Below are 17,420 nucleotides of genomic sequence, written 5' to 3' on the forward strand. Positions count from 1 at the left end.
TTGGACGGAGGATGTACTCCTTGCCCTTCATCTTGAAGATGTAGTGGTTCGTTCGGCCGTTGTGGATGACTCCTTTATCGAATTGCCATGGCCGTCCAAGGAGAAGATGACAAACGGTCATTGGAACGACGTCGCACTCCAAGGTGTCTTCGTAGGCGCCGATCTTGAAGGAGACTTGTACTCGATGCTCGACTTGGATAGTGCCGGAATCACTAAGCCATTGCACTTTGTATGGATGTGGATGCTTCGTCTTGGGTAATTGGAGCTTGGAGCAAAGTTCTTCACTTGCGAGATTGTGACAACTCCCTCCATCGATGATGACCTTGACAGATCGTCCATTGATGCCGGCCTTGGTGTGGAATATGTGGCATCGTTGGTCTTCTTCTTGGTGATGTTGGAGAGTCAAGACTTTGGAGACAACAAGTGTGGGACTCGAGTCTTCATCACAAAAGACTTGTTCTTCTTCATTGTTCACTTGGTGGTGCATGGCGACATGCTCGAGGGCTTCCATTTCACCGTCGCTCATGGAGTCATACGTGCCATCGTTGTTGAAGACCATGGTTCGCTTGTTGGTGCACTCGTAGGACTTGTGGCCTCGGCCTCCTCAAGTGAAACACTTGAAGGAGCTTGTCTTGATGGTCTCATCGGTTGGGGTTGATGATGATGAAGCTCTCGGCTTGAAGTTGCCCGTAGTAGGGTTGCTTGCAGTTGGCGAAGCTTTCTTGGAAGTCGACTTGTCGATGTTGGAAGTAGAAGGCCTTGTAGTCGGTGTTGGAGTCGTTGAAGCTTGGTTATTGGAGAAGCCGTAGGACTTGGATGAGAACTTGGCATACTTGAAATCATCTTGCACTTGGCGTTCCGCTTTGGTAGCTTGGTGCACTAGCTCGATGATATTTGAGTATGGTTGGAAGTCGGCGATCTTCTTGATAGAATGATTGAGTCCATTCAAGAAACGTGCCATTGTTTGCTCATCATCTTCCGTGACATTTGCTCTTATCATTGCAATCTCCATCTCCTTGTAGTATTCTTCAACGCTCTTGGTTCCTTGCTTGAGTTGTTGGAGTTTCTTGAAGAGATCGCGGTTGTAGTAGGTAGGTACGAAGCGTGCTCTCATGACATCCTTCATTTGCGCCCAAGTAGTGATGGGTGGTTCACCTCTTGCCTGTCGGCGCTCAATGACTTGTTCCCACCAAATGAGCACATAGTCTTGGAACTCAAGGGATGCCATTGCGATCTTCTTCTCTTCATCATAATTGTGCAAACGGAAAATCTTGTCAACTTTCAATGCCCATGAAAGGTACTCTTCGGGATCGTTGCTTCCGTTGAACTTGGGCATGGTGAACTTGAGCTTGCCGCAGCATTGCTCTTCATTGTGTTGGGGTTGGGGATGATGACACCCATGTTGTAGATGATTGTTCAACTCGTGGTGCTCTTGGCGCGCAGGGTTGTTATCCTCATGTTGCTCTTGTCTTGGAGGATTTCCATTGTCTTCATGCTCTCGATGAACTTGATGGTGTTGGCGAGCTTGTGGAGGATCTTCGCGAGCTCGAAGAGGAACTTGACGATGCACGCGAGCGTGAAATCTTTGTTCTTGAATTTCTTCACGATGTGCTTCCTCTTGTTCACGGGCTTGTCGGCTTCGGTCGGCAACGGCTCGATTCGAGTCACGTAGAGCTTGTTGCGCCGCAAGTGCTTGAGCGTCACGGAGTTGTTGTGCTTGACATTGTGCCTTGGCATCTATGGCATTTTGGTGTAGATGCGCTCGCTCTTCCTCTTCATGTTGGCGTTGATGTTGCCGTTCTCGTGCAAGCGCAAAGGCTTCTTGAGTTTGATGTTGTCGGCGCTCTTGAGATTCGGTGTCTCTTAGGGGATTGAGGCTTGCTTGACGGTCGGCGTGCGCGGCTCGACGACGAGTGTTCGATGTCGGTGTACTTGAGCCGGAGAGGGTGAAGTCGGAGTGGCGGCTTGAACGGCTCCTTCTTGAAGTGGAAGATGAGCGGTTGAGCAACAAAGCACGAATTTCGTCCATCCTTGCGTCATTCTCTTTCTTGTGATCGTCGAGCTTGTGGTCTAAGTAGTCCTTTGTACATTGCTCGGAAAGTCGCAAGTCGGCGGCAAGGTTGTCGATGCGTTCACTCATCGCTTGTTGCTCTTGATGCAAAGCACGTTGTGCACCAAAGAGGTGACTCTTGGTGACGAAGGAGTTCATGTCGTCGTCTTGCTCCATGAAGAGTGGGTTGGTAAAAGTACTTGGCCTATCCATCATTCCAAGACAAATGTGAGTGGTAGAAAGAGAAGAACGAGTACCAAATGTACCTTGACCGAAGTTGAAAGTGGATCGAGGATCACTCCAATGTAGGACAAGGAAATAGCACAATTGGTACGAGTTCTTGTCGGTTTCTCAGACCTACACAAGTAAAAGCTTTTGGTGGAGCTTGGTTAGGATGGTGGCAAAAAATTTGATGCAATTGTAAGTGAGCTTCAATAATGTTGGAAAAGATTCGCAAGATGCAATGTAACAAGTAGACCAAGCATGTAAGGTACACAGAAACACACGCGCAAAAAGATAAGTGGGGTTGTGCAACCAAGGGTGAGCCAAAATGTGGAATCCACGAAAATGCTCTTGTTGCAAAACACTAGAGAGACGCTAGCACAATTGCACGATAGGCGGATACAAGAACTTGTGCACAACCTACTTAGCAAAAATGTAACGACTTCTATCCCAAATACTTTGTATCCAAGGTGTTGCTATGATATGATCCAAGATGATCGAGTATGACAATCTTAATGTTGTATGATGCTATGGTTCTTGCTTAAAAGCTCTTTGCTTATCTTTCCTCTTTGCTTAAAAGCTTGGCTGGCTCTTTGATGTTTGAGCTCTTTTCTCATGCAATGTTTGACGAACCAAGATAGCAAGTGAGTATGCGATGACAACTTTGTGACACAAGAGATGATACTAATATAGGCAACTATGATGTATGTATGCTATGGGAAGTATGATCACTAATGTGCACGAGTCTCATTGCCGGCAATACTCAATGGCTAGTCTCGATGGGTAAGCAACGCAAAGGAGTAAGGTTATGATGGCTATCAATGTAATGGCAAGAGTGATATGTCCAATACCAAGATGAGGTTACTGGTCTTGCTTCCGGTATGGTGTCAAAATGGTGGCACGAATACCAAGATGTAGTCGAGGTGGTCGTTGTTGATGACGCGTCCGTGGAGAAGATGAGCAGCGGTGATGTCGATGTCGAACCGTACCTAGATAGCCGAAACACAAAAGGATACGGTACCGCAACTCAAATTCTCAAACCTCAAAGTAGCAATTGTGTCGGAGAGTGAAACGGTCCAAAAATAGTTGGGTTATGCGGAAGTGGTGGAGGTAGGCAGAAGTATATATGGTATATGGTGAGCACCGGAACAAAATTTGGTGGAAAATTGGGTGGAGTTGTGGAAGTAGTGCGAACTTTCTATCGAAGCCGGAAGTTCCGGGCAAGACGGAGGGTCTGGGGTCCGGAGGTTCCGGGGAAGGCTGGAAGGTCCGAGGGACGGAATGTCCGGGCTAGACCGGAAGTTCCGGTGATCGGGATTCTTCCAAGAACAGAGACTTCGGGATCGTGGATTTGGGCGGAAAAACTTGGGGAAAAAGCCCAAATCCGAAGGTGAAAAAGAAGAAATTGGAGGAAAAGAAGGGTGGGGAGGATAGATCTACGAGCCACACACAAAATTCACGGATCAAAACCAACAAAATCTCAACACACGAACAAATCACAAAAAAAAATTGGGGCTATTTTCGGTGGGGATTTTCGGATTAGGACGAAAGACAACAAAATTAGGCTAGAAACACAACGGGGAGGCTCCGAAATCGTGATCAACCTTGCTCTAGATACCAAGATGATGTAGGGTGGAACCCTAATCGCCCGATCTTTCATGAAAGGAGTGGATCCCGCGAAGAACGCGAAGAACATGAGGAGGGAAACGAGGGAAAACACAAGGGGAAACACAAGAGGAACACTCAAACTAACAAGAACAAGTCACACATGTGCTAGATCCTCGGGTACATAGAATGATACACGAATCCACAGACAACTAAGGACGATACAAAGGTAGCCAGTCTTCTTCGTGAGGAGGTATTGAATCCACGAGGGATCTTCCCTTAGAAAGGGGGCTTGAATCCAAAGGGATCTTCTCCGAAGAGGCTGCGGTCTCTCACGAGGAGTAGATCCGATGTGGATGAGCGAAGCTCTATCTCTAACTATGAGCTAAACCAACACTAACCTAGAAAGTCGTACGGGATAGAGTATATATAGTCTAGGTGACGAAAGGGTACACGGGCCTCGGGCCAAGTGGCTGCGTGCAGGCAGGGCCGGAAGTTCCGGGCACCAGAGGTTCCGGGGAGGGTCCGGCCTAACCAGAGAGTTGGCACGGTGGAGATGTGCTGGCATCCGGGGGTCGGAAGGTCCGGGCAGGCCGGAGGTTCCGGGTGCCGGAAGGTCCGGGACGGGGTCCGGGCTAACCCGAGAGTTGGCACGCCTGGGCTGGTCGAAGTCATCGGCGGCCGGAAGTTCTGGGTCGGCCGGAAGGTCCGGGGGCCGAAAGTTCCGGGCACTGGCCAGAAGTTTCGGGCTGTCCAAAGTGTTGATGTCTGTCTCTTCTTCTACAGTCCTCGGCTCCGAGTCTTGAGCGTTGTACCTGATGACACATAGTATCTCGGACTTAGGCAGTAGCCATGTCTCACTTGAAGAGGGGGAAAACTCAAGTAGGAGTGATGTCACCTCGGATTGAATAGCACGTGCCCTAGCCCTTGTCATTGGTCCACTTGGAGCTTGGATAGTTGAGGTGGCATCCATGGGGATGGTCGTGGGATGCTCCGCATCACACATGTAGTTGAAACAAAATCAACATAGCCTCCATGATATTTAAGTTCATGCTGATTTATATCCTACTCATTCTTGCACTCAATGTTGGTTAATCTCAATGCATGTTTATGACTGTTGTCGCTCTCTAGTTGGACGCTCCCCAGTCTTTTTCTAGCCTTCACCTGTACTAAGCGGGAATACTGCTTGTGCATCCACTTCCATAAACCCAAAGTTGTTCCATATGCGTCCACCATACCTACCTATATGCGGTATTTACCTGCCGTTCCAAGTAAATTTGCACGTGCCAAACTCTAAACCTTCAAATAATAATCTGTTTTGTATGCCCGGATCGCTCATGTAGCGACTTGGGGTTGTTAGTATCTTCCATCCTAGGTGGGTTATTCTCACGATGAGTGGACTCCGCTCATCATTCACGAGAAAATGGCTGGTAACCGGGATGCCCAGTCCCATGCTCAAATCAAATCAAAATATAATTGCAAACAAAACTCCCCCAGGATTGTTTTTAGTTGGACACTAACCGTTGTTTCGGACCAGCCATGGAATGTGCTTGTTGGTGGAGGGGGAGTATAAACTTTACCATAATGTATCTAGTATGAAGATACCAATATCTCTTGGTTGTTATGTTGACAATGAAAGCATACCGCTCAAAATATTATTCATATCTATTTCAAAAAGCTCGAGCTCTGGCACCTTTGCAAATCCCTGCTTCCCTCTGCGAAGGGCCTATCTATTTACTTTTATTGCCGAGTCATCATCCTCTTATAAAAAGCACCAGTTAGAGAGAACCACTATCATTTGTATCATGTGTTATTATTAATTTATATTGAGTATGATTGTGACTGGATCTCTTTTACCAAGAATTACAATGTCTAGTCAGTCCTTAATCTTCAGGGGTGCTCTGCATTTATGTTTTGCAGTCTCAGAAAGGGCTAGCTAGATACCATTTTGTTATATCATATCATGATTGTTTTGAGAAAGTGTTGTCATCTGAGATTTATTATTATTGCTCACTAGTTGATTATGCCATTGATATGAGTAAATGTGAGACTTAAATGTTATTCCGAATATGGTTAGTTCACAACTTTGATGAAAACCTGAATGCTGACTTTACATATTTGCAACAACAAGATCAAACAGAGTTTGTAAAAGTTTTTCTTTATCATTTTCAGTTTGTTAACTGAACTGCTTGAGGACAAGCAATGGGTTAAGCTTGGGGGAGTTGATACGTCTCCATCGTATCTACTTTTCCAAACTCTTTTGCCCTTATTTTGGACTCTAATTTGCATGATTTGAATGGAACTAACCCGGACTGACGTTGTTTTCAGCAGAATTGCCATGGTGTTATTTTTGTGCAGAAATAAAAGTTCTCGGAATGACATGAAACTTCACGGAGAATATTTTTGGAACTAATAAAATATATTGGCGAAAGAATCAACCGAAGGGACCCATCAGCTGTCCACAAGGGTGGGGGAGCCCCCCCCCCCACTATGGTGTGCCCCCTGGCTTGTGGGTCCCAAGAAGCTCCACCGACCTCAACTCCAACTCCATATATTCACGTTCGGGGAGAAAAAAAATCAGAGAGAACGATTCATCATGTTTTATGATACGAAGCCGCTGTCACCCCCTGTTCTTCGTCGGGAGGCCAGATCTGGAGTCCGTTCGGGGCTCCGGAGAGGGGAAATCATCGCCATCATCATCACCAACCTTCCTCCATCACCAATTTCATGATGCTCACCACCGTGTGTGAGTAATTTTGTCGTAGGCTTGCTGGACGGTGATGGGTTGGATGAGATTTATCATATAATCGAGTTAGTTTTGTTAGGGTTTGATCCCTAGTATCCACTATGTTTTGAGATTGATGTTGCTATGACTTTGCTATGCTTAATGCTTGTCACTAAGGCCCGAGTGCCATGATTTTAGATCTGAACCTATTATGCTTTCATGAATATATTTGTGTTCTTGATCCGATCTTGCAAGTTATAGTCACCTACTATGTGTTATGATCCGGCAACCCCGGAGTGACAATAATCGGGACACTACCCGGTGATGACCGTACACTACAAAAAAAGACACATCCGTGACATTTTGGGCCGAACGAAATTTTTCTATCATGCTTATGACACTTCTATGACGATAATTGTGACAAAACCCGGTATCATCATAGATGTGGTGGGCTCCTACTTGCATGACAAAAAATCATGACAGAAAATGGGCTTTTCGTCCTCGGCGGGCCGAAGACGTAGTTGCATGACATTCTTTGGGCCGTCCATGACGGAAAAAAATGTGGTAGAAGCGAGGGCGAGGAAAATATCGGGGAGTTCCCAGTTACGGTGGGTGGTCGGGGGCCGAGCGATGCGCGTTCTCTCGTACACGTACGCACGTGGGTGCGAGGCATTGGGCTCTAACTGAACCCGAGCGAGGCGTTCGCCTACTGAACCTAAGCGATTGCACTGCAGGCTACGCGTTACTAAACCCGAGCGATCGATCGATCTAGCTGTTAACTGAACCCAAGCGAGTGATTCCTTCGCTACTGCTGCTAACTGAAGCCTCTTGATGAACAGTGAGCGTTGTTGGGGGGTGGATGAACAATTCCCGATGGGGGTGGATGAACAGGACCCCATGGGAGTAGAGGTCGTTGCCGATGGATGAACAGGACCCCGATCGAGCCGATTGGGGGTGGATGAACAGGACCCCATGGAGGGCTGGATGAACATGACCCCATGGAGGGCTGGATGAACAGGACCCCATGGAGGGCTGGTTGAACAGTAGCTGGTGGAGGGCTGGATGGATAGTAGCTCGTGGAGGGGTGGTTGAACAGGACCCCGTGGAGAGGGCTGGTTGAACAGTAGCTGGTGGAGGAGCGGTGGAGGCTGGATGAACAGGAGCCCATGGATGAACAGTCGCAGGTGGAGGCTGGAGGAGGTCGACGGTGGATGAACATTATTCCGTGGAGGTAGTCGGCGGTGGAGATGAACGGTATCCCGTGGAGTCCCGTTTTGCGATACGCCACACCCCCTCCCGATGAACAGGACCCCCTTTTCGACTGTAGCGCTCCAACACAAGTCCGTTTCCTCCGTTTTGCGGTACGGCACAACCCTCCCGATCAACAGGACCCCGTTTCGACCATAGGAGGTGCAAGAGAAGTCTGTTTCCTCCGTTTTGTGGTACGCCAGACCCCTCCCGATGAACAGGAGGTCGAACACAAGGCCGTTTCCTCCATTCTACGGTACGCCATGCCTCATTTCGATTGGCTATTCCTTCCAAGCCGGTTGGCTCCTGATGAACACGACAACGCAGTTTCTCCATTCCGACCCAGCCATGTACACGAACCTTGGTCGTACGTATGCACGAGTAGGCATTCGAGACCCCGCCCGTATGTACATACATGGCCGTATTTTTGGCATGTGGTTGTATATACGTGTACACAGTTTGGAAGGGACAGCCTGAACTGAAGTGGGGGGCTCTACTATGACATGTGCCGCTACTTACTCGGCCATGGTTCATTGTTGCAGAGCGACCGATGAACCAGTATGTATGTACACGTCCGCGACAAGACAAACAACGGTACGTACGCTTCGACCGGGTGGGTCCCAGCTGTTAGGGAGGATAAGGACGCACTTCCTTGCGTGCAAAGATATAGCTGTTGGGTCCCAGCTGTCAGGGGGGGATCTTTTTTTGCCCATAATAAGGACGCACTTCCTTGCGTGCGTAGATGTAGCTGGTGGGTCCCAGCAGTCAGGGGGAGAAAACATTATTTTTCAGGGTAAAAAGGATGCAGTTGCATGCATGCGTCCATGAGCGTCGTGCGTCCCCACTATCAGCCTCTCATGTACAGTCATCGATCGTTTGTTGACCACGTTGTCCACACTGTGCCGAGCACACCAAGGCCAGTGGACGATGACAAGGCCCAAGACTAGAACGACCCGGAGATGGGAAGACACAAAAGTGGAGTCGTAGATGGAGAGGAGTGGGAAACTTGACTGGTTCGGGTGCGCAGCAGCACTGCCGCCCATGGGAGATAGGTGCAAGAATAGAGGTTGAAGAAGGAGCACGGCTATTGGATTAACATCCAACGGTCCAACTGCTAGAATCATTTGCTGATTAAGTTGACAAAGCCCTGCGTACACGTCCACTTAGTAGGCCCACAAGTCAGCCACCAAATCTGCCGGGTCCCAGCTGTCATCGGGGGGAATAGTTTTTTCGCATAACAAGGAGACACTTCCTTCCGTGCGAAGATACAGCCGGTGGGTCCTAGCTGTCAGGGGGAGAAACATTTTTTTCAGCTTAATAAGGAGGAACTTTCCTTGTGTGGGACCATGGATCTCGTGGGTCCCAGTCGTCAGGCTCTCCACGTACAATCCCCTTCCGAAGACTCTCGGTTGTTGACCATGCCGCGCCGAGCACAGCGAGGCGGTGGACGACGACGAGGCCCCAGACTGCAAAGACCTGGAGATGGGGAAGATGCGGCAGTGGTGTCGGAGACGGAGAGGAGTAGGAAACTTGACTGGCTCGAGTGCGGGGTGGGCCTACACTCGGTAGAGAATAATAGGAGGGAGTACTATACTAATAAAACATTAAGGCCATGAGGCACTGCATTGCTGGTTACAGGAGGCAAGAAGAAAGATGCATCCATCGACGACATCCACCTCCTCGACTCAGGGCGCTGGCCCACCGAATGACGGCTATGTAGCAGTGGCTTTCGTGGCCAGGTCGACGTGCTTCTGAATAATGGCGTCCAAAGATTCCAGCCGCTGGAAGAAGGCCAGCGTCTTTCTGTCCTTGCTAGCCTTGTAGTGGCCTATGTAGACGATTTCCTCGTAGACGTGGATCTGCAGGTTGATAGTTTCTTGCATGGCAATGCGCTATGCGGGGAGCACGACCTCGAGGTGCACATTCTTCGTCATGACCTCCGGCACCTGCAGGGCCACCAGGGCTTGAAAGAGTTGTCACCATGGAGGCCGATGAGGGTGGTAGGCAATGAGGAGCCTGGGCGCGCGGGCTGGAGCAGTATGGCAAGGTCATTCGTGTGCTTCTCGACGGCGGTAAACTTGCGGATGGAGTGGACTATCATGTCGTGCATGCGAGAGGAGAAGCCAGCGTCGGCGAGGGCTATGACGCTGGCGGTCGCCAACACCGTCTGGAAACGCGGGGCCGCAGGCCGGCGTCTTGGATGATTTGGCACAGCCGACTACCACTCGTGTCCATCGCCTCCATAGGTGCTTGTGACTTCTGGTCACTTGGTCTTGGATTGGAGTGAGCAGTGTTGTGCAGAGAATAGGAGTATATGGATTGGAGTGGTGGGACGCCTTTATATGAGAGTCCAAACTCTGTTGCATTCACATCATGCTGGATCTATTCTGCTTCTCCAATTAATTCCCTCTGCATGCTAATTGAGGATGCATCATTGACTGTTCAACGTCTTGGGAACCGCTACCCTCTCCCTCCTTGGCATTCAAGCTGTATTAATGTAAACGCGGGTCAAGAAGAGACTAGTTAGTACTCCCTCCTTTCTGGTTTATAAGGCTTATCTCAACTTTTTGTTTTTCCAATTTAGAGGGCTCCTCTCCATCTCATTTTTAGTTTCCTATGCGCATTAAATCTTTGGATGCAAGAATTAAAAAGGAACACAACAATGCATGTAAAGTTCCTACTCATCTAGTGGCCAAGCATGCATGCTCTATAATTAATCCAAATTAATGCATGAGTTTAATTGGGGTAGTTTTGTAAAGTATGATTTGCATTCCTCCACTCATAAAATGCCTTGGTTGATGAGATTTGAGATTTGAACCCTATAAATCGGAAGGGAGGGAGTACATTGTGCACCGTGACCGTGTGGTGGTGCGACGTGAATAGCATAGGCATGTTGTACTTGTTTCACTTTCTCGTTTTGAACTCGTGACTTGTAGTGACGCTTAGTTTTGAATATACTTTATAAGTTTGGTTGTTGCGCCAATATATCCAACACTCCCTCCATGTAGGTTGGGTCGCTGAAGTCAAAATTAGACACAAAACACGATGGTGATGGACCATTCTACCTCTGTCCTGGTTTATTGCTCCCCGTCGTAATCTGTGCCAAAATTTGACCATAAATTTGACTAACAAAAGGTTCATGCATGTCACCAAAATTATATCTATGTTCAAATACAAATCAAATGATATAATTTTCATTGACATGCACTAACATTTTGTCAGTTAAATCTTTGGTCAAAATTTAGCACAAATTACAAAAGGGACTAATAAACCAGGACCTAGGTAGTAGTACACCAGGTCGAAGACAATGATACTACAAATAATTAACGCCAAATAAGAGCAAGGGATCACACTTGTCATTTACGAATGGAATAAAAATGCCACGCACTAATCTCTCCCTAATAATAAAGCACGGGTTGAGTCTCCGGATTCACCGTCGCGGCGTTTTTACAGATAAGCCCCTGTATTTTAGACAATGGAACCCGCAGTCCTTACGAAAGTTAACTGAACCGGTTCAGAGGAGAGAAAAGAAAACCCAGCCACGACTCTGCCTTCCGATCCCATCTCCGCCTCCATCGCGCCACCACCTCCTGCTGCCCCACATTGCCGCGCGCCGCCGGCCCCTGGCCCCCATCGCCGCGCGCCGCCGCCTGTCTAACTCCTCCCGTAAATCGGCTTGGGAGAGAGGAGGGGAGGGGAAGATCCCATGGAGGCGGAGGAACACCAAACGTCCTTGCCTGCAGCGAAGATGTTGCCCAGCCTCCTCGACAGCGCGCGACTCCTACTTGCCGCACGGTATGTCCCTGTGCCCGCCGTTCCCCTAGATCCCACTCCCCGACCATAATATTTCTATTTCAAGGCATGTAAAGTGTTTGATGAAATTTGACAGCAAAATTGTTTTCTGTGTTGGCCGGTAGAACGATCGTGTCGCCGAGCTGCAGCGGGTGCCGCCGTGGACGAGACGCCGCAATGCCGCGTGGTGACGCCGCTTGTGTCGGGGCCCGAAGCGCCCGCGGAGCTGGCACAGTGGTGGTTCCGCTTTTTGTGGGAGCTCGATTCCGTCCTCAACTTCCTCCGCATGCGTGTCCCTTTCTACCATCATACCCCCAGCGGCCGGCAGATCTGCGTACTAGGTTTGCTTCTTCGCTTAGGCTTCTAGGAATTTACTGCTAATCTTTAGTTTTCTTGCATTAACTATTTGAGCAAATGGTACAGTAGCAGCATGGCTGATGCCTGCTATTTCATCGCTTGAACGTACTTCATCCATTGATTTACTAGAGTATATATGTATTTGATCACATACTCTGTTTAGGCAATACATGTTGTTCAGCCAGCATCTCTTCTGCCTTCCATTTATATTTTATGCTAAGCAGTCACACAAACGATGCAGACATCTTCATTGGATTCTCATGATTGTTAATCACATGTGCAGTCAATTCCGTCCTACGTAGAAAACTAAGGGATTGGTGACATTGGGTATATTTTATATATATATATATATATATATGACTGATACCCCATGTTGCAAACAATTTAATGCCAGTACTGATATTCCATTCAATTGATAAACTAACAGAGATGCAAACTACATGTTGCAGAAGGTGATGTACCAATAGTTGCATCACATGGGTTAGTCATGTACATAAGAATTGCTTGATCAGATATTCTGATTCAGTCTTATCTTCATAGTTTTTCTAATTGTTCGATCTTGTGCAGAGCTGAAATTGAAATGTACAAGGATCTTGAACCATCGACTCGCTTACTGATCTTGAAAGCGATATGCGACAGACGTATCGAGGTTCGTGCTATTACCATCCTAGGGAGGCAATGAGGTTTTTCAAAGTGCCAATCTTTTCAAATGTGCATTGCGGTAGAGAACTGTTACACCATTTTGATGTTGTATGTCTCACATGTGTTTTGTGTTGCGTATATCAATCCTAACTATGACTGACTGTTTGAACCGAGTTCCATTATGTTGATTCAGAGAAAGCTTATTTCACTTATAGATGAATGAAATATCAATAGTGCAACATGACCAATTTTTGACCTACAGGTAGGAAGTGCATGAGCTGATGCTAGCATGCCCTGACAAAACATGAAAAAACTGGCTCTCTGATGTAACTACCGCCTAAGAGATTGTTTCGATACAGTTATCGTATTTTAGAGAATAATTACGAGGTTCTCTGATGTAGTTGACAGGTTCTCTGATGTATTTTAGAAAATAATTACAACTAGCTCGGCGACAAGGGCTCTGGGTCATCAGCTTCGGCAAGTGGAGGTACAAGTTCAGGCACGACGAGCTTTTTTTCCTAAAGATGTGACATTGATGTTTGAATCTTCCTTCTGATCCTGTTAATGATAATGAGGTTCTCTTGATAGAATGTGAAGTTGTTCCTTGTTTTGTTAGCTTTTGCGCTATATTCTGTTCTTCGTCAAACACAAATCGCTATCGACAGGGTGTGGTGTGGACCCATGGACTTCCACGACACAGCCTTCAGCACTGTTCCAACATGCTCTGGTCCTTAGACTCTATCTGTTTGTACAACATCGAAGACAGCATGATGGTTGCCTCCGGGCCATGGCAGGCATTCTTCCTGAAGCAGGAGGACATGCATGTCCCGATTCAATGGTGATGTGTAGATGTGTTGGCCTATGAGCAGCCACAGGGTGACTGTCTTCACGAGACTTCTTCTTTCTACCAAGAGCACCGGCTTCCTGAAGGGACAAAACTATGGAGGGGCGGTGAACAGATGATGTTGGAGTACTACATGTGGTGTGTTCTAGCAGCACAAACATGGTAGCCACGTCTAGCTCCGTCTCCGTGCTTCCTCTACTCATTAATTTTGCTTTGTGCATGATATCTCCCATATTCTTTGAATTATATATGTGCTTATTCATAATTCATAATGCTTCGATTATTTCTACTATGACGAGTATTTGATATGACTAATGCAGAAAGTTCTTCTCAAGCCTTAACTAATTATTTATAAAGTCAGTGTCATTAAAAAAGCAAAAGATCAAGAAATCACACACATATTGGACAGAATATGTAAGCTAGGTTTTATAAAGTTAGTAATATTTGTTTTGCTTTTTATGCACTTCCCAAATTTCATGAGCGCAATTAGTAGGTCAGAATGCATGTCCAATATAAAGGGTAGTTCACCGGGATCACATTAAGTTTTTCTCCCGTTGCAACGCATGGGCATTTGTGCTAGTAAAACATTAAGGCCACGAGGCGATGCAGTGCAGGTTACAGGAGGCAAGAAGAAAGATGCATCCATCGACGACGTCCACTTCCTTGACTCAGGACGCCGGTCCACCGAACGACGGCTAAGTAGCAGCGGCTTTCATGGATAGGTCGACATGCTTCTGAACAATGGCGTCCAAAGATTCCAGCCGCTGGAAGAAAGCCAACGTCTTTCTGTCCTCACTGGCCTTGTAGTGGCCTATGAAGACGATTTCCTTGTAGACGTGGATGTGCAGATCGACGGTTTCTTGCATGGCGAGGCGCTGCGCGGCGAGCACGGCCTCGAGATTCACATTCTTCATCACGACCTCCGGCAGCTGCAGAGCCACCAGTGCTTCAAAGAGTTCGTCACCTTGGAGGCCGATGAGGGTGGCAGGCAACGAGGAGCCTGGCCGCGCGGGCTGGAGCAGTACGGCAAGGTCGTACTCGCGCTTCTTGACAACGGTGAACCTGTGGATGGAGTCGACCATAATTTGGCGCGTGCGAGAGGCGAAGCCGGCGTTGACGAGGACTATGACGCTAGCGGTCGCCAGCACCATCTGGAAACGCTCCGCAGTTCGGGGCCGTAGGTCGGCGTCTTGGACGACCTGGCACAGCCGACTGTCGCACGTGTATGTTGATGCCATGAGTGCTTGTGGCTTCTGGTCACTTGGTCTTGGTCTTGGATTGATAGAGGCGGGGTGTCCCGATCTTTCGATGAGATGATAACTATCGATTTGGTGGAGACGACTTTGACGATCCGACTACAAACGTGCACGTCGTTGCGCCTTGGCAATCGCTAAACCAACTCCGAGAGGTTATTGACCACGCCGGAGCGCAATCAACCTGACCACGAAGGTCTATTCCTGCAAGCAATCAAAGAACAAGCAAGAATATGATAAAAGCAATCTGAATATTGCGAGTATATTTGAAGTATTGATAAAAGTGGGGATCCGTAAGCGGTCTTGGTCTGGTCGTTGGACACAAACGAAGTACACGAAGTTGCAATGGCTAACTTTTAACTAAACAAATCCCAAGGAAAAAGCTACTAGATGGATCTACTTATGTAGGAGCAAGCGGTGGAGGCCAAGGAGGTGGGAGAATGTCCCAAGGCAGCCTAAAACCAACCCTAGGTCGTACAAGGCTCATGGGCCCAAGTGGAGGTGACGTAACACCTTTGGACTTGTAGTTTGACTCGGATTCTGCTGCAGCATCAGATTGTTTCGTCCATAACTCAACGCTCCGGACGAATTTGAAGGTGATTCCAATTGGGTTGGAAAGTGCACGAAATCTAGTTTCCAACAAAAAAAGAATCACCCAATTCGGAGTCCGTATGAAAAAGTTGTGTGCGTTTTGAGTCAGGTATGTCTGTGCAGTCCGAATCTGAATCCACAACGTGAGAGACTTGGACTCTATCTTCTCTTGGGCCAAAAGTGACGTGAGAGAACTTTTTGGACAGCAAATAAACATCTCTTTCTTCCTTATCTTCATATGTGGATTGTACAAATGTCCCATACACCTGCAATTAGACAAAACACAAAAGTGTGTGAGGTATTTTTGTTCTGGATAACATAAATAGATTATTGAATAGTTTGCACTAGAAATCACCTGACAAATATGCATATATGCAATATTTTTGGTCATATCCAAGGTAGTCATGTCCTCATCATCCTCCCCTTCTTGAAAATAAAGCCGTCCTCGGCGTTGCTTAATCTGAAATGTGGCTAACAAAACAGACAAGGTGTACATGTTGTATATGTATATGTCATCCATTTTTACTTCCCTTGATTTTTGCATATATGACACATGAATAGATGAGTAACTTGCATAGTTCATAAAATCTAAAGCCAAAAAATTAGCACAAGAAGTAGAAGGCATGAAAATATTGCAACTCAGTTTGCACATATAAGTGAAGCTCTTATTCATTTCAAAAGATTGACAATGTTCATCATTAAACCATCCCAACATTGGTGAATAAACCTTACTTGCATCAAATTTACATGCTACAACATGCTTAAATAAGCAAACATGCAATAAGTTATTCAACACAGAATCATCACCAAGATTAGAGGTCATATCAAAATGATTAAAGATTGATTCTTTTGCATCAACAGTTAATTCAATGGGTGCACTCAAAATTGTTGATATTTCAGTTGTTTGATCACATGGCAAAGTCAAATTATCAATGTAGTCCTCTAAAATAGGTGGTGTGATCAAAGTAGTGGGTAGCTCATCAGATGGTGAATTCAAATTGACAAGGCATTCATCATTCTCATGTAGAGATGGAAGATCATTACCTTTGTCATTACCTCTTATGATCAACTCAGATGATGTAGCCACTCTCGGGGGCGATGTGTCACATGGTGGAGGTGATGTAGTCCTGACAACAACAGATGTGGTTGTCATAGTATGCCTAGTAGTTGAAGGAACAATCATATCCACTCTTGGAATGTGCATCGTGCACTTGTTCTCCTCGTGGCCAACACGTCGTTTTATTTCCTGTTCAGCTTTGCAAGCAAGATGAAACAAATGGTCCATAGGATAACACTCTTCATGAATTAGTATCTCTTGAATATCACGGTTTAATCCTTCCCAAAATCTATCCATAAAATCATCTTCACTTTCTTCTAAATAGGAATGCAACAAGGTAGTTTGTAAATCATCATAATATTTTGTTACAGTTTCACTACCTTGTTTTAAGTGTTGCAACTTCTTAATCATGTCACGAGTATAATAAGCAGGGACGAAAGTATGTCGCATGGCAAGTTTCAAATCATCCCAAGTAGTAGGTATATAATCAGGGTGTAACCGACAATATTTACTCCACCAAACCAAAGCATAACCAGTGAAAGAACCAACCGCAACCTTAACCTTTTTATGTTCATCGAAATTATGGGAAGCAAATATATTTTTTATGTCGAACTCCCATTCAATATATAAAGCAGGTTTAAAACGGCCATTAAATGGTGGTATAGATACATTAACCTGATCATGTGCATTTAGATGTTTGTGCACCTCTCGTGACGGTTGTGGTATTTGCAAAGGTGGTGGCACGTCTCCCGCGATCGACAAAGCCCATGAATTGACTCTGGATCCTGTCATGATTAGTAGAACAAGAAACAAAATCCAAAAATAATGTTCCTATAACTACTAGGATGTGGTGGTAAAACGCTCACAGTAAAGCAAATATCAATTTCTTACAAGTTCTTACCATGCAGCAGGCGGTGATCGGCAACCTGCGGTGTCAAGTAACTCCGAATATTGAGTAAAGCGATTGCCAGGGGAGCGTACGTATACACGGTGTATAAATATGTGGAGCTGGGTTGGCTATATATGGTAGCAAA

Source organism: Triticum aestivum, chromosome 5A, assembly GCF_018294505.1.
Source record: "Triticum aestivum cultivar Chinese Spring chromosome 5A, IWGSC CS RefSeq v2.1, whole genome shotgun sequence".
In the NCBI taxonomy this organism is placed as follows: domain Eukaryota; kingdom Viridiplantae; phylum Streptophyta; class Magnoliopsida; order Poales; family Poaceae; genus Triticum; species Triticum aestivum.